The following is a 27,836-nucleotide window of genomic DNA, read 5'->3' as shown; positions in this document are numbered from 1 at the left end:
AATATCGTAATTATTAATTAAGACCTGTAATTAAATAACAACAACATTAACTGTAAATCAATCTCATTTCTAAAGGTACTGAGTCCTTGTAACAGGGACTCTAATTCTCAGCTTCATATTGATGATTCAAACACCGACTGCATTTTGAAGATTTATTATCAAATCACAAAATGACAGACATGAATCCCGGGGTTATATGATATAATGTGAATGAATAAACAGAACATGACTAAATACGATAAGAAAGAAAGGATGCTAACCTAGTTTTGGTGAAGCATGGAATATTTGATAATGGTGGAAAAGATAATTATTAATTATCCTTGTAGTTATCCTATCAGTGTAGTGTGCTTTACACCACTGGTTCTCAACATGTTGGGTCATGGGACCATTAACTCCTCAAGGAGAATTGCTACCCAAATTTGGGGGATTTTTTTTTGGTCAGACAGGCATATTTAACACGAAATATTAGAGCTTTGAAACAGGACAAAACATGCATGTTTTATAGAGTCTCATAGTCAATTTAGCGCAATGTTTTTCCTAAGGTTTGTTGTTGTTGACAGGTCACTGTGTTTTGAACCTCTAAATCAAATTTCAGTCAAATAAAACATCTTCAAGTTTATAAAATGTTTATAAAATGTTGTAAAACTGTACTGAGATGAACTGCTCTGTGACTTTGTGTTGTAGTTTAGAGGGGCGGGGTTATTCCCTACCCTGGGCTCATGACATGATGAGCCCACATATTTGCCCTGCCCAAATTAAACCCAGCCAGGAAAGAGGTAAAAAAAAATTTCTAACAGTCCAAATACAGAATTCAGTCACATGCAGATTTCAGTGTTTTTACATGTTTACAGCAACCATATCCCAACATATATAGTGTGTTTGGACAAAAACTTTGAATTTCACTTTACAGGGTCTTTAAACTGTGGAACAGCATCTCTCTTGACCTTAGGACAGCAGACTCACTTGGACTTTTAAAACAGAAACTTAAGACATATCTTTTGAAGTTAGTTTCTAACAGGTTTTTATCCAGCTTTGTGGGGCTGAAACAGTCGTGTTTGGCGGTATTAGCATTCTACCCCATGCCTCTTTTTCTCTGACATCCTGCAAATGAAATGGCCTCCTCATGTTGGACACATGACTCGGTGACTTCAGCTGCAGGAACAGAGGAGGAGAGAATGGCCTGTAACTCCCTTTTCTTCTCCTCTCTCTGTGGATGTTTGAGCTTCAGGATTTATTACCTCAGTGACCAGATCTGAGGCAATGCTTAGGATTGCTAAAAAATCCAGAGAGCAAAACAATCAATGCCCCCCATAATGATACAACCAAGGCAAATCCTTGACTGAAAATGCAACAAAGTAAATAAAAATAAAGCACTATAAACATAAAGACAATAAGACAAAAAAAATAGCAAAAAAGGAGAAAAATTCAGGACAGGCATAACAGCAATAAAGTAAAAGAAATTAAATTAATTAAAGCAATTCAGCAATAAAATGAAAAATCAAAGTAGCAAATAAAAAAAAGTTTCATAATAATAAAGCAGTTTGGACAGATAATTGCAAGAAATTAAATAAAATCAGCAAATGATGAACACATAAAGCCATAGAATCAAAAAAGTAAGTTAATCAGTAAAAAGAGATACAAGCTGTATAAACATAAAAGCAAATAATCAATAAAAGCAGTGAGAGGAAAAAATCAAAAAGAGCAATTAAAGGAGGCAAAGCAGTAAAAAGAAATAGAAGTTATAAAACCACAGGGGCAATAAGTCAATAAAAGCAGTAAATAAATTAATCTAATCGAGCAATCAAAGGGAGCAAAACATTAAAAATGCCATGGCTGCCCGTCACCGTCAGGCTTGTTTGCACTGGCGACGGTAATACGTGCCTCTAGAACCTGAGAAGGTAGAGGAACGTTATGTTCAGCAACGAGTCCAGATTCTGCTTATGGCATTTGAATCATAAGTGTGGAGAACACGAAAGGAAAGCTATGCTGATTGCTGCACCTAAAGAGTGACATCTTTTGGTGGAGGCAGTGTGATGATGTGGGGTGGCATCTCCCGCTCTGTTCTGTATTTCCATTATTTATTTCTGATCATTTTCTTTGGGGTTTTGCAGTTTCTTTGATTAACTGCTTAAATTGGGCGGGATGCTTTCTATGTAGTTAGTTGCATTAATGAATATTTCTGTGGATTAGCATTAATGTTTTTGTTAATTATTCTGTTTGGTTAATATTTCCCTGCATTGGTTAAGTTGTTTTTTTTTTCTTAGTTGAGTTGATGTGTTTTTCTTTTTTAATTAATACCACTTTTTGTTAGTTTATACTTATTTAGTTATTCTGTTACTTTTTCTAGTAATTCAGATTTCTTTATTGACTTTTCAGTGCTGAGAGCCACAGGTGGCTGGACGGTGGCGTCCCCCTTCTGGTTTAGGGCTCCCTCCATAACAGTGCAAAATCTGGGGTGATTTCATTTCATTTTCTGTTTTTTGGGACACGCCCTCACTCCACATCAGCCCCTCCCACCCCTGGTAAGCCCCATTTGATTAATTCCTGTTTATTGGCAAATTTGGTGATAAAAACAATTTTAATGAACTGGAACCACGTCTCCTGCATATCAGTAAACAAACTTGTGTGCCCTTATTATGAGTTGGTTAATTCTTTTGGGTGTAATTCCCAAATTGGTGTCGTCATTCTTTCAAGTTTATGGTAAATGTTATGTGGCAATCAATTAAGGTATTAAACCTTACCCCGAGTTGCCACACTTGTGCTTACTTGTTCATGCATTGTATTTTCTTTTTCTTGCAAGGCCACCATCTCGCCTCCTTCAGATTAGTTTCCCTCTTCATCAGTTGTTGTTATCAGGATTTTGTAGATTGTATCCTGTACATTAAGGATTTCTGACATGCCCTCATTCTCTAAGTTGGCCAGTTCTTCCTGTTCAAGATTTTTAATTACATGCTCCATAAATTTACTGAGTTTTTCTAGTCACGTTCTTTAGCTGTTCATGATATGTGTAGCTCATTGCACACCTCAAACTGTTACTCAGAGGACAGTTTACACAGAGCTCCCCTAATTTCAAGCTTCAGCTTTTAAAGCTTGGACTTGGATTTTTTTTAGAGAAGTTAGCCTTAGCAGTAAAACAAGGTTACAAGGTGCCAATATTCTGTATGAGGACCGCCTCAACCACTGAGCTGAGCTCCTCAAAAGCCTGGCTAGTTTAAGGGATGATGGCCAAAAGCTTCCTGCTACAGTCACCCCTCAAGCCACACATCCTAGCGGTGCCTCCAAATGTTGTACCCTTAAAAAGGGAAAATTAGCATTGAGTAAAAAACTAAACACATGTGCAGCTGCCTTCTTCACTCATCTGTACTGAGTTTGAAACGTACATTTCCAAACATTCCCTCACAGCAACACATCATCTATTGTCTGTGCTGAGCGACAGAAATGTCGTAATCATTGCCTTCTTCACTCATTTGTATTAGGTGAAGAAGCACAGAGCACCCTCACTGCAGCCCCCAAGGCCTAAGCAATCGATCAAAGAGAAATCTACTAGTATGGTGAAAAACACTTGAAGGAAAAAGATATTTTGTTTTAATTCTCAGGCAGTGACAAATGAACTGTCACCTCCTCCCAAACTGTTTAATTTACACAGAAATCTGCTGCTTTAATCAAGAATGGACTTAAGTAATTTTGTTTATTTGCTAATAATAGTTAATAATAGTTGGATTTTTGTAAAACTGATCAAATATTAAGCCAAGTGTTGATGACAAAGCTCATGTGGGCGATGATATTTCCCACATGTATAGCCATTTTTGTCAGCTATCATTAATTCCTGTCAGTCTGCAGTGTGTATGTGTGGGTGGTAGTGTATTTTCATGTGTGGGTGGGTTTGTCTTCTGTGTACAAATGAGAGAGGCAAAAGAGATTGGCCTGTTAAAAATCGTGTACACATGCTGTCCTCGTCTGCCTGAGTTTAAAAGAGAGCTCCAGCTGACTGGCTCGCACTCTGGTCGGTGGCATCATGGCACCAGCTGTGGTGCAACTCGTCCTCTTTGGGCTGCTGTCAGCTTTGGTTACCACACTTGCAAACAAGGTAAGAAACTTGCTGTGTATGAGCTCTAAAGAATTACATTCAAGGAACTTAACCTGGTAAATGAACACAAATCTGAAGCTTTGGTGTGACTTTTTGGGGGGATTTGCAGGATTTGTCTGAAGTTTCACCACACTGAACTTTGTCTCTGTTTAGTACTAGCACTAAAATGTTGGTAAACTTTGAAATGAAGTTAGCTACACTGATGCTGAAGGGAATTCTTGAAAGATGGCCTTTAATGTCTCTGTAATCAACAAAACATTGTGTGTTTGAGTGTGTGTTAGTGTTTGTCAGTGTGTTTGGCTGGGTGACGTGACATGCACTGTTTTGGTTACAAGTGTCAAATGCAAACAAATAAAAATTAAATTCATCAAAAAGTGTTTTTTAAACTGTACATGACATGCTGCTGTAGGTGAACATATTCTCCATTTACCTGACCTATCACCCCCTTTGTCACAATTTCAAGGCAAGCATATCAGAGCTCAGGTGGTGTGACCATCCCAGGCAAGTTTCAAAAAGTAAAACTTGATTTAAACCAACTAAAATCCTGTAAATTTCTTCAGTAAAGTATATAAAAACATTTTTTTTTCTGTACTTTCTGTCCTTTATATTTGTGCCAGTAATGATCAGAAAATTCCCAAAAACGGAAATCGTGCAGTGTGACAGAAGTTTGTGATATTTGGAGGGTCAGTTTATCTGAAATATTAGGGATGGGTGAATTGTGTTTGACCGAAAAGTAAAAGAAACATTTCAAATGCATTAATAAGATATTAGAGGGTTAGCTATTCTATTTAACATCCTGTAGCTCTATGTACCATGTTACATAAGGTATACATTTAGAATGAGAGCATTTATGTAGAAGAACCAATGAGGTACTAAGTTCATGAAGCATCATACAATGTGACAACTATACATAAACGCCAATACAAATATTAAGCATTCATTTTTCCCCGTTTTTTTGCATTAATTTTTTCATCAGCGTGAGACCTAATGAGAATAATATTTTGATTAATTTTCAGGAATTAAACCCTTTAATACCAGTTTAAAAGCATAAAATCCCTTTGTTTTAATTTTAATTTTGATTTTTTTTTTTTTTTCAAAAACTACATGAAAATTGGATTTCCCCGAAAGGGGCTATCACAGCCTTTGATATATCAATGATGAGCAACAACTTTGATATAAATTCACTGTTATTTTTAAAGCGTGAGATTGTTTCAGTGTAAGTACTTCAAATTTAATTTACTAAAGTTGGTATATATATATATATATATATATATATATATATATATATGTGTGTGTGTGTGTGTATGTGTGTATATATATATATATATATATATATATAAAATCTGTATACATGCAGAAAATGCAGGATTTTGGGGTAACTGTTTTCCATCCTTCCAGTTATGATAAAGGAATCTATCCAAGCTGCCTCGACTCACAGATGTTTCAAGTACGGCACCTGTGTCAACTTAGAACTTGTCTCACAAACAAAGCCAGAGCTTGTTTTGGTTTCCTCTGCAGCTCCATCTTTGATTCCCTCTGTTTTTATTACTTGAGTGAGGTCATGTTTGGGTGAGTGTGGACCTTTGTGTGCGTGTGTGTGTGTGTGGTGCTTATGAGGATGAGAAAAAAAGAGACCCTGACCTTCAATACAAAGATTTGTATTGAAAGGTCAAACAATTTTTTTAGTACTGTTCACTGAGTTTGAATGCACTCACATACACTCGCATGCATCTTGCTCACTTGGAACGCATGTGTGTACATGATGAGAGATGTGTTAATGAGTCAGATAGAGCAAGATATTAACTACTGCATAAACACAATGTATTTTTCTGGAAACAGTGATAATTGGAATAATGCCATTCCATAACTAATAAATAGTAAACAACGCCATAACCTGCTTCAGACATGTGTGCCAACTGTTGTGGCAATTTTTCTGTGCTGCTGATGAAAAATGAGATAGAGACGTCTGCCGGCCGACAAAAAGGTTTCATTTCTTGCAAGAAGGTCAATCGACACACACACACGAGTGGTCAGTATACCAAAAAGACCCAGAACATGGGGAGATTAAAACACTTATGCTTGAAGAAAATCCATTTAGGGGATTAACATCATGGTCCGCATGATGCTAATCATTAAGTTTGCTGTAAGGGATAACAGAAATAAAAAGGACTCCAGGATTGGGTGTTTGTTTGCGTAAACCAATGACCTTCTCTGATGCTGGCAATTTTTGTTTTGTGTCAACATAAGATCTTTGGCTAGTCTGTCATCAGAGGATCACCAAAGTCATTTACTAATAATAGTGAAATGGGCTTCTGGTATTTGCACAGGATGACTGGGACATCTACAGCTTTCACATCAACTCAACAGTGAGCAGTTGTTATGCAACCACTGTCATCACAAGCCATGTGGCCAATCAAATGGGCGAGTCAAAGGAAGTAGAGTTTCAAGTCCATATTCCCAAGAATGCCTTCATCAGTAAATTTAGAATGTTGGTAAAAAAAAAAAATCATGACTCATCAATATTAACAGTTGACAGAAATAAAAATGAATCATTTGTAACAACAAAAGGTTGTGATTGTTCCTCAGGTTTATTGATGGGCAGCCATACGATGGAGTTGTGAAAGCTAAGGAAGCAGCTAAGCAGCAGTACACTGATGCTGTGTCCCGAGGTCAGAGTGCAGGGATTGTCAGGTACATGATCAGTAGTTGAGATCCTGCCAGGGGATTTCTAGAATGTATTTCTGTGGCCTTTGGGATGAGGCAGGACAAAAAGTCTTAGTAGCTAAGAAAGCTGACTTTTCCTGAGTTATTTAAGTTTTTTTTTTTCTTATTTCAAAAAAGGAAAAATATGATTCAAAATTATCTCAAGGGCTTGACCTCTGATGAGAGGTCATCAGTATTCATTGGAGTTACAGGCATTCTGGAAACTGTCCTTTAATAACCTTGCAAAGCAGATGGGTTTACCAGACTCCATCTCTGTCATCAGGCAAAGCCATCTTGAAAAGCTCCAATATAAAACGTTTGAGCCAACACTGTTTGGACCAATCAGCATCATTCAAGGCAAACGAGGACTAGCTATGGGCGGGGTTTAGTTGTACTTGGAGCCGTTTACTATGGCAGCCTCCAGTGCTGTGTTTACCTCAGATGTAGCTTTAGCATAGCGGCAGTTTTACCAGAACTTTCTGTATGAAATAAAGAACAAAAACAACACTAAGAGGTTTTCATGATGCTGGTGAAGCGATAAGCTCAGACTTAGCCACAGTGGCAGTTTTGGCAATCACCTTCTGAGAATGTTCAAAAGTCCTGCCCTTCCTAAACACTTTCTATCAATTTTCCTAGATGAATGTGAAATATCGTCAGGGTACTCCTTTAATGCCATTATCATCTTCTCTGTTGAAGCTCTGTTAGAAGGACTCTTGAGGAATTTAGACCTCGGTAAATGTAGCAGCTCACAAAAAAGTCACCTTTGAACTTACGTATGAGGAACTACTGAAACGCAAGTTGGGCAAGTATGAGCTGCAAATCCACGCTCGACCCATGCAGCCTGTAAAAGACTTCAAGGTATGAATATCCTGTTCATTCATTTATTTACTGATTGATGAGCCAGGGAAACACGACTGGAGTGACATCATACCCTTATCTGTTTCAATTCTCATTACTAGGTGGATGTGCACATAAAAGAGGATGCTGGAATCAATTTCTTGGAGGTGACAGGAGGACTGAGCACCAATGCCATGGCTAATGCCATCACCAAAACACTTGCAGACAAAGAGGTACTGCTTGATAGGATGCAATAGCATCACCTTTGTTAAACTATTACCATCTCAGCCAAATTAAAATTTACTATTCAACTTTACAAACATAATGGCTCCATGATGAGCAGTCAGTGTTTCCCATAAATTACCTAGACTATAGCACAGAACCATAGTCTTATCTATTCCACCATAGTCTTGTTTGCCCCTCTAAAGTCACTTTTTTATAAGGCAGTTGGCATGGACCCACACACATGACCCACTGCATGCTATGCATACAGTAAACAAACTGCTCCCGAAAGCTTAGTGTTACGAATACTGCCCCCTGTGTGGGTTGCTCACACAGCTGTTCTCCCCATCTCTCCTGATCTCACGATATATTCAGAATCAGAATCTTTATTGTCATTGTACACAAGTACAACGAAATTGTGTGCAGTTCCATTCAGTACAATTATCATTTATTATTGCAGCTGGTCTGGGATATGTGCTTTTTTTCAGTCTGTTAGTTTTGGCTCTTATTGTCCTGAACCATCTTCCAGAGGGTAACAGTTGGAACAGGTGATGTGCTGGGTGGGATGAGTCCTTCAGGATGCCCAGGGTTTCCTGTGACAGCAGGACCTGAACAGCTCCTCTAAGGAAGGGAGAGCACAGCCAGTGATTTTCTGTGCTGTGATGATGACCCTCTGGCGAGCTGTCTTCTCCTGAGCAGTGCAGCTGGAAAACCACACTGGGATGCAGTATGCCAGTACACTTTCAATGGAGCATCTGTAAAAGGACACCAGTAGCTCCTTGGCCAGGGCGTTGCTCTTAAAGACCCTCAGAAAGTGAAGTCGCTGCTGTGCCTTTTTGATCAGCGCTGTGGTGTTGGTTTTCCAGGTCAGGTCATCATCCAGGTCCAGGCCCAGGAACTTGAAGCCCGAGACCCTCTCCACACAGTCCCTGTGATGTGTGTGGGCTGAGGGTCAGATCCGTTTCTCCTGAAGTCCACTATTATTTCTTTAGTTTTGTTGTGGTGAGGACCAGGCTGTTGATGCTGCACCATAATGACAGTTTTTGTCCTCATCCCTGTACGCAGATTTATCTCCCCCTGAGATGAGCCTGGCGAGTGGGGGTGCAGTCATGTGTGTAGCGAGTGTAAAGCAGGGGACTCAGTACACATCCTTGTGGGGAGTGGGTGTTGAGGCTGAGTGCTGTGGAGAGGTGGGGCACTACTCTGACTCTCTGTGGTTGGTCGCTGAGGAAGTCCTTAATCCAGAGGCAGGTGGAGTGTGGGAGGCCGAGGTTGTTTAGTTTTGATACTGGTCTGCTAGGGATGATTGTGTTAAATGCTGAGCTAAGGTCAATGAAAAGAAGCCTGGCATAACTGTTTTTTTGTTCTAAGTGGGTCAGGGTGGTGTGGAGGGCTATGGCTATGGTGTCCTCTGTTGATCTCTCTCTGGTCCTCTGTTGATATTATGTATAATTGAATAGATAGTCTTGTAATGTTCTTAATTTTCTCCCAGTTGTGAGCTCCAAGTGGATGCTGCAGATGCAGTGTGTGGACTCACCTGTAAGCCGTGATTCACCAACTGTCGAGGTGGCTCAGCAGGTAGTGAACAAGCTAAAGGCCCGGGAAGCACCAAGTGTTTGCGGAATCCAGGCTGAGATGCTCAAGGTGGGTGGTGAAACCTGCCTCCTGCATACTCTCATCTGCTCTGTATCGAGAAAAGGTATCATCCCTACTGCCTGTAAGAGGGGCATAGTTGTTCCAGAGGTAAAGGGTAATGTGTGAGAATATAAAGCCAAAAACACACTAGTGCAGTCTGACATGTGTTGTAATGATTGATGGTCAGACACCTGTGGACACACTGTGCTGCAACACTTTACACCCCCTTTCTATTCCTGGTGTGGCCATCAGCGGCTGGCGGAGTGTTTTCCTGAAGAAAACAGACGTTTTGTTTAGCTGCCCTTATAGTAGCTCTGTTTGAGGGCAACCTACCCGGCGAGGTGGGGAGGCAATCCCCTAGAGGGCTCCTGGCTCTGGTATTGAGCACATGGCCATGCAGTGGCTGGTGGGGAGTTTAAGTGTTGATGTATTGCTTTTGATGTGTGTTGATGGCAATTGAAGTGCATCAAATGACGCAACACGCCGGTCTGGCATTGGTGTGTTTTGGGCTTAAAAACTACAGGAGTATAACACTTCACTCAGAGCCAGGAAAGGTCCTTGCACATATACTACTGAACAGGATCTGGATCTGCTGCTCGAACACCAGGGTCCTGAACAGTTTGGCTCTACACCTAAGAGGTCTGTGGTTGATGGCATCTTGGCACTTCGGGTACTCACTGTGCGCTTTCGGAGTTCAATAGAGGGTTGCTTGCAGTCTTTATTGACTTCCAGAAAGCATTTGATTCAGTGTGTAGATGCCCTCTGGGGGATTCTGGAGCCCTGCAGGACCCCATGTACACTTCTGGCAGCGATGCATCTTGTACCTACGCTCTGCAGTACCTAGATGGACTGGATAATGGGGCGGGTAACAGGGGCAGCAAACTGTGGAGTATCATTTGCTGAAGTCCAGATCACAGATCGGGAATTTGCTGATAATGCTATGGTCCTTGCAGAAACTGTGCCAGTTTTAGTCATTTGGAGGCCCAGGGCAAAGAGCAATATGTGGACACTCCACCTTTAGCTAAAAGCATTAATAGTGAGAGGAAAAAAAAATAGGAAGCATCCCTTTAAGTTAACAGAGTCACAAAACTACAGCAGATGTCCAAGTATAAGATATAAATCCCCAAACAGACAACCATCGTTCATCAGCTCTTTGAAAATCATCTCATATAGTGGATATAAAAAGTCTGAACACCCTTGTTAAAATGCCAGGTTTTTGTGATGTAAAAAAAATAAGACCAAGATAAATCCTTTTATAACTTTATCCATCATTAATGTGACCTACAACCTGTACAACTTGATTGAAAAATGAACTGAAATCTTTTAAGAGGGAAAAACCTTACACTAACCTGGTTGCATAAATATGCACACCCTTAAACTGATACTTTGTTGCAGCACTGTCGTTTTGGGAAAGAGTCTATCAGCTCTCTATCTCTATACTATCGGCTCTCACAAACATAGTTGTGATGAAACGTGCCGTCAAAGGCGTATAAAACTTTAACTTCCCTGTTTCCAGGCGTGGCTGTATTTCTACCCAACAGAGCGTCAACAGAAATCATGTGACAGCTGTGGAGAGCAAGGTATGAATGGAGATCTGGTCATTGTTTATGACATCAACAGAGATGCCTGATTTGGAGACATCAAGGTAAATCTGACCTTTACTAAATCTATTAGCAACAGCAGCGTAGCAGTTTTTGAATATAACATAATTTTCTAATCACTTGACATCTGATCTTTCCTCCACTAGAAATCATCGGGGTACTTTGTTCATCACTTTGCTCCATCTAATCTTGCCCAGATACCAAAAAATGTGATCTTTGTCATTGATCAAAGTGGCTCGATGCACGGGAGGAAAATACAACAGGTACAGTTTTATGAGAGTCTGAGTTTGTGACAAAATGCAACACTAGAAGTAAAGGAATTTTAGTTTTGGTTTTAGATATCTATTTAGCATTTTATCACTGAGGATGAAAAATGCACATCAGCAAAGTTTTATATAATCTCATATATGATAATCAAACGCTCTAATGTGTGAATAATGTTTTTAAACAGACCCGAATTGCACTGATTCATATCTTGAACAACCTGGTAGAAGATGACTTCTTTGGTCTGATCACTTTTGATGACAGTATTTTTCGCTGGAAACAAGAACTTGTTCAGGCTAACAAACAAAATGTAGCTAGCATCACATATTTTGCACAGAACATTCAATCCAGAGGAGATGAGTCGTTTTTTAAAATTCTTTACTTAGAGACACACATTTGACATCAAGATGCTAATATTATTTTTTTTTAGGAACTGACATTAACCAAGCCGTTTTAGAAGGAATATTTATGCTAAACGGACATCCCAGAAAAGGCTCAGCATCTATCCTGATACTGCTCACAGATGGAGACCCAACCTCAGGTTACAATAACATACACAACCACTCGAACATCTATACACTAAAATGCTACACAATAAATAAATCTGAACTTTATCATTGTTGCAACATAAGCATATATAGTAAGCACATCACAAAAGGTTGAGGTGTTGTTGACCGGTTTTCAACAGTTTCAGCTTGACTTGAGGCAGCCTTTCCAGGTCGTGACTTCTCCAGGAAAAACAAGGTAAGGAGGCATACCTGTGATGTCCAGGGAGCTGGCTCAGCTTGGGATTGCCATTGCTGCCTTGTCTAAGGTGAGGCGTCCTGGTACTGGCGAGACTAGTGTGGGTGGATACACCTACTACTGGTCTGGCTGCGCTGATGGATGCCACACTGAGGAGGTGGCACCGGTGGTTGCTGGCCCCCTTGATATCAGAGGTAAGGCCTGTCAATTACCGATTCATTGGACTCTGTCTTATTCTTTGCAGTCTATGCTCCAACAGGGGTGAGTGAACTCTCTACAACAGGAAGTGTTCCACAGGATGCAGTCCTCAGGGGTTGTTCTTGGTGAACTCAATGCTACCACTGGTACTGACAGGGAGGGCTATGAGGCATGTGTTGATCTACACTGCTCTGGACAGTGAGATGAAAGCTCTTCAATGCTCCTTGACTTAGCCTGCAGTCAGAGCTTGAGGATTGTTGTTCCAGAGACCTGATTTATGGTACTAGACTTGGTATTCCAATGATAGAGGCAGCTCAGGGACTTCAGGGTTTTAAGGAGTGCCTAGTTTCTAAGTAGTGAACATCGTCCTGTGGTTGGAAGACTTGAAATTGCGGCAAGGGTGCTCCAGGAAGGCTTACATACAATGACTGCTAGTGGAGCAGATATACAGTAGATGTAGTAGAACAATTTTATCAGGTCAGGGCTGCATTTTCTAATTGAAAGAGAACCAAAGAACCACACTGAGAACTTTCCTTTGCAGGGAAAATGTTTTTGCACTTCCCCCGGCAGGCCTCAACCTTTGTTTTATCCGCCAACAAGCTCCACTGTTTACAAACTACAACAGCGTCTGCCAGCCAAGCTCATGTTACTACTTGAGTTACACATGCATCCTACCTCATTTTGTGCTGTCGCTCTGACTGGCCTCTAATGAATGTCACAGACAAAACGTCCATCCAATCACCTTAAGAGTTTTTCAAAAAATTCTGCCCTTCCAACTTTGAATAAGTGGTCGCAAAATATGTTTCATTTAATGCATACATGAAACAGCATTTCAGGTTAGAATTTTAGTTCACTTTCAATCTTTGATTAAACTTGACCTTGGTCTTCTGTCTGCAGGTGTGACAAATCTGGAAGTAATTCAGTCAAATGTAAGAGAGTCCATCAACGGTAAATTCCCTCTCTACTGTCTCGGTTTCGGCCCTGATGTCAACTTTGAGTTTCTTGAAAAGATGTCACTGCAGAACAACGGTGTGGCACGGAGGATTCATGAAGACTCGGATGCTGATTTACAGCTGAAGGTATTTCAAATCACTACTGTAACTCTATCGTAAAGACTGATAAAATACTGTAGTCACTGTGGAAATACTCAACATTGATGCTGAGTCCAAACTTGATTTCAACAGGGTTTCTATGAAGAGGTGGCCAATCCTTTGTTGATTGATGTGACCATGATTTATGAGGGTGGGGTTAATGTGACCCAGACTAACTTCAGCCAGTATTATAATGGCTCTGAGATTGTTGTGGCGGGTCAAATCACTGGCAACGACATTGAAACCTTCACTCCACAAGTCATCGCCATTTCAGCAAGCACTTACCCCCCTCCAACCAGGTGTACATTTCTTAGAGCTACATAAAAGTTTCAGAGGCACTCAGATCTGAACTCCTTTGGACAATGACAGAGGAACACAAGGATGGTGTTTACGGAAACAAATACTACGATGGAGTCAACTGGGACAGTGTCTGACAGTAACATCCAGAGGGTCTGGGCCTACCTCACAGTTAAACAGCTTCTAGAGAAAGAGCGAGTGTGATGTCAAACATCCAGTATATACCAATGGATTAGGGGTGTAACGGTTTTTGTATTTGTCTTGAACCATCACAGTTCAGGCGTCAAGGTTTGCTGCACGTTGTTCCACGACAAATACATCTGGACCATTAAAAAGAGACAGGAAAGAAATAAATGTTAGAGCAAACAAAAGTTACCAACTATTTAACCACTTGATGAGGAAAGTGTGCTTCTGGCTCCTGCTGCAAGAGAGGCAGAAATGAATGAAATGCATCTGGATGTGAAAGCAGAGTGAGTTTAAGATACTACCGCTGCTTATACATTTTAAAGTCTATACATTAACCTGCAGAAGTGGATAACAGCGAGGACAAATGTGTTTTTAAGCACTCTGCTCAGATACATGAGCCAGTCTGGAGTCCTTCACTGACATAGAGACAGGATTTTGCACCATTGCACCAGATCTTTATCATAAATCTTTATCATATCATAAATGATACATTGCTCTAAAGAGCACATATTTTAATTGGCATATTAATTTGCAATTTTCATATCAGGAGCTATTGGGCTGTTTTCTGTTTTGCTTTTTATTTTTTATATTTTTTCACTCTACTCTTTTTTTCTCATGTCTAATACATCACAGGCTGAACCAACTATCACTGATGGTTCTAAATAACACTAATGTATATTTCAAACATGTAAAAATGTATTAGCTGCATTAAAGTTTGTAAAAGAAAATTGATAAGTGAACTGATGAACTGAACTGTGAGCTCAAAACCGAGGTACCTACTGAATTGTGATCTCTGTGAGCATTAGACCTTGTATATATTTATATACAGGTTATATAAATATATATATAAACTATAAACACTGATATAAAAACTCCCAGTTATTTCAAAAAGACATCAGATATTATCTCCATTAGTCCAAGAGCAACACATTTAGCTAAGATATAAGCATCACAAAACAAAAGTGTCAGGGTTCTCTAATTATTTAATTTGACAGGTGCTTTTGCCTGGCCATCTGCATCATGTTTTAGTAATAGAGATATTAACCCTTCTCTTTGGGAGCTAGATTGCTGACCCGTTTTCAAAGAAAAATTAAAACAAGCTAATAAACCCGCCTTAATTTCGGGGAGGAATGTTTTATAAAACTTGACATGTGACCTGTCTAATCCAGGACACTTTCCATTCTGAATAGACAGTACTGCATCATATAGCACATAGCTTTCTTTCATGGATGAAACCATCATGTTTGAGACGAGGTTAGGATTTCATCCCATCAATTAAAGATTAACTGATTGAATTTCTCCATCATTAAAATTTGAGTATAAAATTGCAAAAAAAGCTTTGAGAATATCATTTGTAGGTGTAACATTTCCATTTCAACTAAAACATTGCAAATATTTTTCCTGGGCATATTTCTATGTTGCAGTTTTAGAAAATGTTTAGTGCATTTCTCACGGTATTCTTTAAATGTTTTACCTTTATGTATCATTCATTTTATTTTATGTCGATAATGTGTCTCTAATTATTTTAGTCTAAGGTCCAGTAATTATTGATATTCCTCAGTGAGATCAGATTAATTTAGGTTTTTTAGTATTTTTCCCTATCAAGGGTGAAGCAAAAACCCACCGATCCTAAGATGCAGCTGTTGGCCAACACACTGCAGTTTAGTCCACCATTCAGACTCACAGCTTTGATTAGTCTGCTACTGTGTTGAGGACCACTGGACCTAACCTTGCAAAGCAGATGGATACGCCCGTTTCCGTGTTTCTCACTGGCGAATCCATCTTGCAAAGCTCCCGTCTGAACCATTTGGGCCTGGTTAGAAAGTGACAGGACCAATCAGTAACAAGGGGCAGTACTTTTGGGCACGGCGGAATCGTGACATAAGCAAGCAGCAACAAGAGGCCGGTGCAATAGAGTGGTGCAGTCGTGACGTAATTTTGTAGTCAAACCTGGAAGTTAGTGTTGCATGGGTTCCCTCGGCGTCAAGCCTATGGGATTGTTCAATGGGTTTTTAGGTTATTGCTGAAAATAAGCTCTGTGTCCAATTAAAGTTTATGAAACTTACACGTTTTGTTCATAAAGATAATCTTCACAAATTGACAATATAAGCATCATATCTGGTTCGTTAATCTAACTGGTGAAAGTAAAAAGCTAACGTCATGCTATATTGACCTACAACATGGTCAACTGAATTTAACGTCATCACCCACGGATACAAGTGAACGGCAGGCTCAGTTGCCGCGCTTTGGATGATGACATATAGTACGCTGTAGTCTTTGTTAGCTGTCTTTTAGCAACCGCTATCATTAAGACATGAAAAGATACACAACTCAAAAGTGTGGCACGTTTCAGATGTATTTTATGTTGTAGGATAAAACATTAAACTCTCTTGAGCTTGCGTTCACCACAGACCTTATTTCAGGCATTTAACCGAAAACTCATTCAAAAATCCCAGAGACTTTCAGACGAGGGAAGTGCTAAAATGCTAATTTACTTCAGCGTTTTGGGACTCATTCCTGCACCACTCTATTTTGGCGGAAGAGATTAGCATGGATGCTGCTAACTTGATGACATTTCTTCATTGAAATAAGAACAAAGAACAGCACTGGGTTGTTTTCTCTTCAAAAACGACAAAAGTCATGTACTGACATGTCTACAGTCGCCATGTTGATGTTTCTTTCAGAGCTTGTGCAAGGAGCTCTCATGTGTGACCATCAGGAAACAAGCTTGTTTGGAGGCACAATCTTTATAGCTTCTAGCTGCTGATGTAATGAACTATTAGGCTGATATAAGTCACTGTAGTTGTGGCTAAGTGGATCATATTTGTGAGCTGCTGGGACATCTTCTCTTTGACGTACGACTCTGGCAGGGAATTTTCAGCAAATCACATATCCTCAGTCGAGTGTCTTTATGAGATAATTAAATCCTGGCTTTCCAACAAAACTGGGGTCATGTCTTTGGCGACGTGTTGTGTTACTGCTGCCGTTATCTCAGCATCATCTCGCGGCATATTTTAAAGATTAACGCGTTTAGTTTGACGTCTTCTTATTTAAATCTGAATCACGGCCAGATGAAAGAGCCAGTGTGGTTTCTTGTTGTCCTTCTCTTAACATCGCTAGCTCACCTTTGCATCTGTTTTCTTCCTTCACTCTCCCATGCTTGATACAAAAACACGCATACAAGGAGGAGAGTTTTCTGGATGGGTGGGGGAGTGAGCTCTGTGCTGTAAGAGAGATACATTCAGAGACAATGGGGGAGGCGAAACTCCAGCGAGAAATGCACACTGACAGCTCAAAACTTCACGATATAGTCATTTTATACATTGTGCATGGCAAAAGCCACAATACATCCAGTATACCCATAGACTGTAGAAAGAATTCGACATTGCCTGTGTGAAGTCAGTCGTCTGATTACAATAGGCAGACTCAAACTGCCCTTGAAGCCAATCTGCAGCAGCTTGCATATTAACATTGCGGTCTTAACCAAACTTTGGATCAACCTAACGGCCCGCCCACTGAGCTTGACTTCCTGTCAGCTAGCTAGCTAACATTCTGGTTGACAGAAACGTAGCTTCTGCCTGTCGAGCTATCTGTCAGTCAAACGAGACGCCCCAATCACTGTGCAGCAAGGTTTTTTCCTAAATATGATCTTAACTATTGTGGTACAAATAAGTTCACCCCCTGTACAGTGAGAGCACATGAAGACATTAGCTATTGAGACATGTTTGGTGTTTTTTTTTAACCAGGCTGTAAACCTGTAAACCAGTTCTGGTGTTCCTGCAGCCAGCCTCAAGTGGACACTTGCTGTATTGCAATATTTTGCACTTCTGCATTGGCTTCATTTTTCAGGACCAGAGGTTGCCGCTTGAGTATACCCGATATGTCGCCCAACCCTACTTCATATGCTGTGTGGACACTGAATTTTGGTACTCTGATATTTAAGATTACAGAAGAGACCTCAATGGCCAATTATTCCCCATCAAATATTGCTACCAGAACAGAATCCCTTTACAAAACCACCACTCGTCAGTAAGAGACAGGAACACACTAAATACATTTTTATGTGGGTCTTTATTCCCCTACTGTAGTTACAGTAAGCATGAGAACAACATCAATTTTTTAGACTTGAGAACTGTAGGATTTCACAGGATTCACTGTATGGAACAATTATCTTGCTCTTCTATTGCAAAATAAAATCTTAAAGCTTGTAATCTGAATTTTTGATACAAGGTGTAGCCTTATCTGACCAGATTCACATTAAAAGTACGATGTGAATAGACAACAGTAAACAACAGTTAATAGACAACAGTAGTGGCTAGTTTCTAGACAAAGAAAGTAAATATATGATTTGCATTAATACATTTCCTGAGCCACAAAACTCACAGTCTTCTCAGTAACCTCAGAAAGGTGCATTATTTCAGTGTAAATTCACAGTGCATTAGTGAACAAAAATGTGCAAATACTCTTTAAACAGTGCAAACAATTTTACATGGGGAGAAAATACATTTTTACAGAGAAATAAACTCACTTTCACAGCAGTGTGTAGCCTACACTCAACGACACACACCTCTGGAACTCAACTTGACATACCTCCCCTCTAAATCAGGCAAACAGTACACAAAAATGCACATATTGTGAAAAAGTTGGTAAATAACTCAGTTTTCTTTGACTTTTACCAGAAAAAGTTAGAAGTGACCACTCACGCTGCCCGGCTGCTTAGTCTTTTCCCTTAGCGCCGCAGCCATGACACACACACTACAAAAATCATCAGGAATACAGAATCATCACTCACCAGCCTTGCTGTGCAAACATTACCATTACTTCAACTTCTGATAATGATGCATATCTTTGGATAAAATTGATGTTTACAGCTATTTTTCTCTTCTACATGGACATAATACACACCGCAGAAGTCCAGCATTTTGCGGGTATTTTGTTTACCTCTCCTGCGTGCATCTAAAGTCTCATGAGAACTCTGTGCTCTCGCGGGTCTAGCCCTGCTTGGCTCTTAAAAGGACAGTGATACCCCAATGTGGAGCAGCAGCTCTTAAAGTGATAATGACTAGAATCTAACATTTTGGTTATTGAACCAGTATTTTAAATAGTCTCCAGTTCACCTGGCTACAGATACAAAAGCAAAATAGGGTTCATTATGGGCTCCCTTAGGTTCAATTGCAAATGAAAGATAGGTTTTAATAAGAGTAAAAAAAAAATTTCGTTTTTTTTTGTGGAATGATGCCAGTACCTGGATACCTTAACTGTCTTTCTTCTTTTTTTTTCATCATAACATACAGACAACTTGTACCTCAGACTGCGACTCTCTGGTCTTGAGAAGGAGAATGCTAAGAGGCTCTGGAGCTGTCACTAGAGTACAGCTTTGTGACCCCACTGACATCCATGGTGGTCACCAAGCCTCCGGGGGAGAGTGCAGATGTGCTTCATAAGCCCAAGGAAGGTGAAACCACACAGGACACATGCACCTATAGTCCAAAACAGCATCCTGTATCCCCAGGAACCACCTGTGGTAGGTGCTGAAAGCGACAGATTTGATGGTGAGTAACACAAATATGAACAAAACAGCAAACACAATTGAAAAACTTGACTGTTCAAAACATTTTTTCAATATTTCCCTCTCATTTCGGAGAGCACATTAGAAAGGTAAGTCAATTTCTTGTTCTTCATTAGCCTTTTAGTTTGGGGTAATGGTTTAATAGTGATAACTGGAAAACATTTGTAATGCCTTACCTTACCAATTAATAAAAAAGTTGCAAAAAAAAAGGGAGGCCATGGCTGTATAATTTAGCATTAGGTTGTTATGACACAGAGTGAAAAAAAGTTACTTAAAAGCATTAATATAATTCCAGTGGAAGTGTACAATTCAACATGAAAATCATGTTAACAACAGAGCAGATTAATCAATATTAAGTAAAAAAGATCCATTCAATCAACTTTATTCTTGATTCCCAGTTGTAAGTGAAAACTTTTAGAACTGTCAGTCAAATTAAAAAAAATCTACATTTCTAAATTATTAGATAATGCTCACTATATTCCCTCACATTTTTTGAATCTGATCAGCTTTTTTACACTCACTCTTCCCACACCTTCATCATCAGCAGCAGGTTGTATGGAGTTGCCAGGTGTGGTTTAGTTTATAAAGCCTGTTATTAATCAGAGTTTAGTAATTGAAATGAGTTTGGAGTAAATGTTAATGAATATTAGGATTTTTATTTCAATGCTCAGACATTAACTGGCTTTAGTGAGTTGATAATTCACACGATGACATTAAACACCAGTGCACTAGCAGTCTCTGATTTATTTGTTCAGGCTAGCTGTGTTTCAAACCTTCTCCCCAGTTTACGTCATTAATAATTTTTTGTGTCTTTAGTTTTGCATATGAGTTTGTGAGTTTTGCAAATCATTGAATTCTGATTTAATTTACATTTTACAAAGTGCTCCAAATTTTGAGTTTGGGGTAGTAGAAAAAAAAGGAAAAATGCGCAAAACATGGCACCGTGATATTGACCTAATCCTCAGTTTTGGGGGAAATGTAACACATTATCTTGAAATTATTACATATAAGTTTTTGTTGTTTTTTGTAACAAATTCTATGAATGATGAATTGACTTTAAGTACTCAGGTAGTGCTCATCAGCTGTGTGATATGTGAAATGTCTGCAGGAACTTGAATGTGTAATTTTGTCAGATATAGCTTTAACAAATGTTTTTTAAGGAGAAAATTTACTGACAAGACTATGAATATTGTTTTGCAGTTGCTGCAGCAGACTTTGATGATTTAGAGTACTATGACAAACCTTTGGGTAAGTTTTTTTCTTCTATTTCAGCTATAACCATTTCCTATCATTGAATTGATGATAATATTATTGTTTATAACCCATGCCTTATCAGCTAACACAACCTAAAAGAGATTTGTGTTTGTCACTTTTTAAAATTCAATAAATTGTAAAAAAAAAAAAAAATCGGAAGTTGCATCTTGGGTGACCAAACAGATTTTAGATTCCAGGTGGGGCACAGGCCACCTCTTGTACCTCTGCAGTCCAATCAAAATGACCTCAGCCCCTCGCACTCATCAGCTCTCAAATGGAGAATGAGAGGCAACATTATGGATGCAAATGTAGCTCCACTCAGCAGCTGCATGATCAAATATATAGCCTACAGCTTGTGTATAAATGCCACTTTTGTCATTGTTTTTAATGCTAAGAAGATACTTTGGTTTGCCGTGTGCTTCTTACATGATATCGCAGAGAGATTTAGAGTAACATCAGGCTTCAAGAAAAAACAATAATTAGGAAGGGGTGTGATGAAATGAAAAGTAGGCTCACTAAAGAGACAGATTTTATACTTTTTTTTTTTACTTGATAACAGAACATATGACTACAAAATGTTCTTTACTTCAAGTATAAGACATAAAATGCAGTAATTGAATAATTAGGAGAATAATTATTAACATCAACACATAAATAAATATTGTGACCCTTAGCTGCTATGTGCAAAAAACGTGCTTTTCATTCAGTATCTAAAACACATAATAATCATACTTTTTTATTCAACATACTACATGCAAAGTACATTTTTGTGTTGAATTATTACAACCTGGGATATGTCAGTGATTAGCAGAAATAATGATTTTTATGCAGTGTTAATTTTTGCATGTTTTTCACCATATGCCAAATATCTTTAAAATGGCACCATCTAGTGGAGAGTAGTAAAAATAACCAGTTCAAAGGCAAAAGCCCAGAGTGACACCCAGACAATAAAATCTGTTTTATGTCTTGATGAAAGTGAGATTAAAAATTGCAATTTAAATGGGTTTCAATTGCGCATTTTTACTCCTACGTACTGTAGGAGCTGAGCTGGAAATATTGTCTCTAAAATTTTGTTAATGTTAGAACATGATACTTGATTCATTTAATTCTTCATGTGAATGTCAAACAAGTTGGAGTGTTTTGGTGCCTCTGCCCAAAAGTAAAAAAAATTGTTTTCTGAGCATGTTGCAATCATTTATATAGTATAGCTATAGTTAATTAAACTCGAATGTATACGTAGATTTTTTTTTAACCAAAATCTGTGTTTGGGAAAGGGAGTTTGAGTGTTTCCTTTGCATTTGTGACTGTTGCTCTCTGTATGTTCCTCAGCAGCTCCTCAGATGAATGTTCCCCGTTTAAGTCATGCGCACCTTTTTAGTCCTCCTGTCAGATATGCACCTCCTCGTCCAGCTCGCCCTCCACCTCCTGTTCCAAATCCAGTTGTTCACATCACCCAGTTTTTACGTAAAACTGAGAACCAGGCTCTCCCACTGTGTTATAATGTCAATGGAAACATCAATCTTCAACTTCTTCACCATCCAAATGGAGGTCAGTAATGTTTCTGGATGTGCCATCATTATTAATCCTAAAAAAAACATCCTTATCAATGGACCTTTGATATTCCATCCTTTCTTCTCCTCATCAGTTTCTTTGTGTCAGTTATAAATTATTGAACACTGTGTGTCTTTACCTTGTACCTTATTACAAATCAAACAGGTTGATATTGCACCTTTAATTAAAAGTATTTAACATACGTTACAGTTTATGCATTTAAACAAACAATAATGCAGCCTTTACAGCCTGTCTTGATAAAATTTGTGTATAATCAGGGGTTCTTGTTGTTTTGTTAATGCTGTTTAAATCACAGAGAAAGTGAATATAGTATAGTCTTGGTCTTGTCAGTGATTGACTTGTTTGTTCTTGTATGTCATATAGAGACATCAGTGTTACTTTGGGTCTGTTTCACAGCCAGGTAAAACTCCTCAGCATAGCTTTAAAGGAAAGTATCTGTTTCTCCAACACTGTTTCTTTTGCTCTAGGGCTGTTAGTGAACGGTGAGCTCGATGCATCACTGGGAGGATTCAGAAGGATTGCCATCCACACAGCTACTGAAAAGTTTGAGCTTGATGACTTGAGAACCGTTGTACGAGACCCGCAGGGCAGAGCTATCCACCTTCAGGAGGATGAAGTCATTACTCGTGATAGGTGAGTTTACATGGTTATCTCAGGAATAATACTGTGAGGAAACACATAAAATCTTTCTGGCTGCAGCTAGATATTCATCAGACTTCAGCGGTCATGGTGAAAAAGGAAGACTCGCTATTCACTCACCTGAATCGTTGTGAGAGATTGGTTAGGTAACTTAAAAACGTCAGCATGAGATAACCTGTCTTTGGGTGATCCCAGAATGTGCATGCGCCCTGGGGTCCCGACCAACATGAATGCATAAATGCACTTTTAAAAGCTTTTCTCCCTTTTTATAAGAAATTCATGAGTTAAACTAAAATATCGGTTTATGTTTAGTAAGTACGTGTACAAAGTGCTGTTTGAAAATTAAGTGGGTCCCTAATACAAAACAAGAAGTAGGCTGCAGAGGGGGTGCAGACCTGAGCAGTGCAGGTCTTTACACCCTGGAAATGTCTAGAGGGGCTGGTTCTGGGGGTGAGTTTAGGCGATTGAACTCACAACCAACGGCAGCCACCATGACGAGACATGTCCCTTTACATTAATGAAAATCAAGAATTTATCTTTGAAAACTTTGGGAAATAGGAGCATAGCAACAGATGGCATGCACTGATGTCACTTTCAGAGCGCAACAGATTTTAGCTGAGTGGCTCTATGGGGAGTGGATAAAAGAGGGGGCAATATCTACTTAAATTAGGGGTATTTGGACTTGACAAAGATCCAAACCATTTCTTAAAGACACGGTGGACTGTTTACATGATGTATGGTCATATATTGAGTTTTCTGACATCATATGGACCCAATTTTAAGGACACAAAGCAGAGCCTGAAGGCACACATCAGCCTGGTTCATGATTGACAGTGATAGATGTTAACAGTTTCAAAATCGCAAATGTTAAAGACCAACACCAAGAACAGAAGTTTCTGGGCCTTTTTCGTGCCTTTATTGGTTAGAGGAGGACAGTGGCAGTGGATAGACTTGGAAACAGGGACGAGAGTGGGGGAGAGACATGCGACAAAGGGCCTCAGGCTGGATTCGAACCTGGGCTGCCCGTGTACATGGTGCACGCCTTAACCAATCGAATACCGGCGCAGTTTTGAGAATTTTTATCAAGAACTGAATGCTTGTAGTAGCTTCTGTAATTGACCAGGTTCATCTTGTGTCTTTAACACACTTAAACAACTCCAAATATTTCCACAAACATATTCCATCAGCCAAGGGTCTTTACTGACCGTGGTAGCCGACAGCTTTCTCCCAACTGATTTCTGTCTCCAGCTCATCTTTCCATCGGCTGGAACTGCAAAGACTCACTCTGCCTGTGACGTCACATGCATACCCTCTATGGTCATTTTTAAAATTAATACAGACATTTCAGTGCATATTTCTACATATTGGGTCTTTAAAACTGTGTCGAGACACAAATTTTGATTTCACTTTACCTGGAATTCAAACATGAAAAACAAAATTCACAATAAAAGACTAACCAAGATTCAGCTGATTAGGCTGAACAGGGCTTCAACATCAACATTGCTGAAATACACTGTAAAAACACTTAATGATTTCAAAATTGTCCAATTCAATGTAAATTAGCATTTACAGCTGATACTGAGACTATAGGGTCTGTAATAAATGTAAGATAATGTGCTTCCTTTTCTAGTGTGACAGTGATCAGACGGCCCAGAGAAATAGATTTTGTAAGCAGGGACACACGGATCGTCCTCTTGATTCATGAGAAAAGAGGTCTTCGTTTCCTCTGGCCTGTTATCAGACAACAGCCGACAGATGGAAACCTCACAGGGATTTTAGGTGGGTGGATTTGTTGGCTTGATTTGAATACAAAATAATCAACAAATGGTTTCACACTTGTTATTGAGGAAGATATTATTCACCACATGCAAATATGCTGTGGAACATCTCTTATAATGCCAACTTTTCTTTATTTATTTAATTTTTTGTGTTCAGCTCTTGGTCCAGCAGCTTATAAGGTGATGCAGCAAAAACCTCCCTTTGCAAAGCTCAAAATCCAAAACAACGAGATGCTGGCTACTAGGTATGGTTTATTCCGTATTATGATGAAAATCATGTTTGAGAGAAATTTAACCTTCAAGACCTAAGCTGTTTTTAACCAATTTGTCTCACCTGGACTTATTGTCTTTAAAAGCTCCTAAAACATCAACCCTATGGTGCACAGTCAAGCTCTGATAGACAAATATAAGGTCTTTTATGTTGTCATTTGTCATTGCTGCTGACTACAGTATCCCCTCTGCTCCGATGCTGGACTGCTGGCTCGTCACCTCTGAGTTTGCCCTACAGAGGTCCATGGATGGGCTCATGGTTGCACAGATTTAACTTGGGAAAAGTGATGAATTAATGAAAAGGTTGATGTAAAAACATGCTGGACAGCGACTAAACTTAGAGCAATACTTGTAAACTTTCAGTAATCAAACTTGTCCTAGATGTTTGGTTGCCTCACATGAACGTAATGAATAAGAATTAACCTGAAGAACTGGTCGGTGTTTGTTTGGGTACTGTGTGTTAGGATTTATGGTGGGATTTGTTCTACACATCAAAAAGCATATATGATGACATACTCAAGCACTGAACTGTTTATTGTAGATGTTTTCCCTAAATAAGCTGTCAACAACACTAATGATTGCAGTTTAAATAAAATCCTACTGTCTTTAACGTAGCATCTGTTTATGTTTTAGTGCTTTAGGCCCTGGGTTGAAAACCCTAGGAATTTACAGGGAGACACCAACTCGATTTCTCCTCCATCCTTAGTTACAATTTTACTTTTCAGTGCTGGCATCAGCATGCAGCACCTTTCGGATCAAGTCGTCTCTCCAGCACAGGAACAACTGTCGAGCACTGCACGTGTAAACCTGAAAAAGGCTGAGTGACGATAATATGAATAAAGATGCTTAGACACGATCCTTCCATCAGGCAGTTTCAGCAGTAATTTAATTTCTTTTCACAATTATTTCTTTTTGTTGAAAGCATTTGAATTTCCTTTACCACAGGTTCTGCACAAGAAAAAAAAAGATCTCCTTTGTTCTACTTTTCTTTAAAAAGGCAAATTAAAAAGCTAAATAAACAAAAAAAAAGTTGTAAAACAGTCTTTAATATCTTTCTTACATTTTTATACTTCTTGTTTCTTATATTCTGTTATCAAACACTAAAGCATTAGTGCTCATTCACACAAACTAAACACAGTAAATAAAACCAAAAGCATGATCAAAAACAGTCTCCTCCTCCTCAACCTTTGTGTTTATGTTACTGAACTGCATGTTTTACATACACACAATAAACTACCAACACTGACCTTGTGTGTCGCTTTGTCCAGTGTTGCCAACTTAGCGACTTTTTCACTATAGTGGGTTTTCAGACCCCTCTAGACTTTTTTTTTTTTTAATTTGACCAGCGACAAATCTAGCAACTTTTCCTGGCATTGTTGGAGACTTTTTGAGACTCTGACGTGGAAGCACATATTGTTCCTGACCCCTAAATTTCACCAGACATGTGTTCTGTACATCTCTGCTTAAGCAAGGCAACGGACCAGATAGGTTTTAGTTTAAGTCAATGAGAGTGCTTCCACCAGCTCCAGCAGTCTGGAGCCCTCTGCAGCAGATACGCTGGATTTCTATTTCTGCTGGATGTCAGCACTACATCAACAAATTGTCATCATGAGGCTTAGCAGAGCCCGTAGTCAACAGGTCAGAAGGACAAGAGGAAGCGCATTTATCTATCAAGGGTTACCGACCCATGACCCATAGTAGAAGCACAAAAATTCACATGAAAGGACAAAACAAAGACAAATCCAAGCAATTTCATCCTACTCCTGCAGTTCAGAGCAATAGCTTCAGAACAATAGTGTGTTTAAATGTTTTACAGCACTTACAGAGTTTCGTCTCAAACGTTCAGTTGTGTTTCTAACCTGGCACATCAGATGGATGTGTTTCACACATCCATTTCACACATTCATAGACGGCGTTTGGGAAAGGGCAGAGCCTTTGAAAAAAAACTCGGAGGTTGAGTGGATGGACGTTCTGTCTCACATCTTTACGGGCTAATCAGAGCAAAAAAAACATGACGTAGCTGCTACCGCGCTGCGCCCCTACTGACGGTGTAAACACCATAGAGAACTGCATAATGCGAACCATAGCGACTGTAACCATTTCAGTTGACATGTCAGTTTTTGAAAAGAAAACAACTCACTGCTGTTCTTTGTTCTTCTTCTAACGAAGAAATGTCAAGTTCTGATAAAACTGGCACTTTAGCAGCATCCACGCTAATCTCTTCCGCCATAATTGCACCAGCCTCTTGCTGCTGCTTGCATACATTACGACTCCACCACGCCTGAAAGTACTGCCCCTCGACGCTGATTGGTCCTGTCACTTTCTAATTCGACTTTGAAGAAAGTAATAAAAATTGTCTAAAAAAATCCTTTTCTCATTATTCTGGCATTTAGCAAATAGAAATAATTTTGGTAATCCTAATTGACCAAAAACAGGAAAAGTTTAATCTGAATTAATGTTAGATGGTGAGAAAAAAAAGTTTATGTGCCTTTTTATATAGTGTATGTAAACTTCTGGTTTCAACTGTATGTCCTCTTTAAAAAAAAAAAAATCAAACTGACCTGGACACAAATGATATAATTATTATTACTATCAAGTTATTTCTGTGATCATTGTGGGTTTTTCTTTCTTTAACAAGAGGGTACCAACAATTTTACATGTGTGCAAATTGTAAGTCCAGCTGAATGTGCAGTTTTCCAAAGTCTGACTTGCACACCCAAATAATGCAGTTAAGGGTCAGTGTTCTCTTACATTTATTAACCTCGATCTGGCCTTGGTGTTTTGAGCATACTCCACAGTTTCTACGCTGGGCTTTGAGCCAGAAGTCCACCAGGGTAAATGCAGAGCAAACCTGAGGCCACAATTATGTCTGAGGGCCAGTATGGAGAA

The 27,836-nt window shown here is 39.2% G+C and overlaps 1 pseudogene; it reads left to right on the top strand.

Annotated features, from left to right (window-relative positions):
- Nucleotides 1-4,015: 4,015 nt before the first annotated feature.
- Nucleotides 4,016-25,221, top strand: LOC121507302 (annotated as a pseudogene).
- Nucleotides 25,222-27,836: the final 2,615 nt, after the last annotated feature.

The sequence above is a fragment of the Cheilinus undulatus genome, linkage group 3 (genome assembly GCF_018320785.1).
Source record: "Cheilinus undulatus linkage group 3, ASM1832078v1, whole genome shotgun sequence".
NCBI lineage: Eukaryota > Metazoa > Chordata > Actinopteri > Labriformes > Labridae > Cheilinus > Cheilinus undulatus.
Note: the sequence above shows the minus strand (reverse complement) of the source record. Positions and strands in the feature narration are given on the sequence as shown.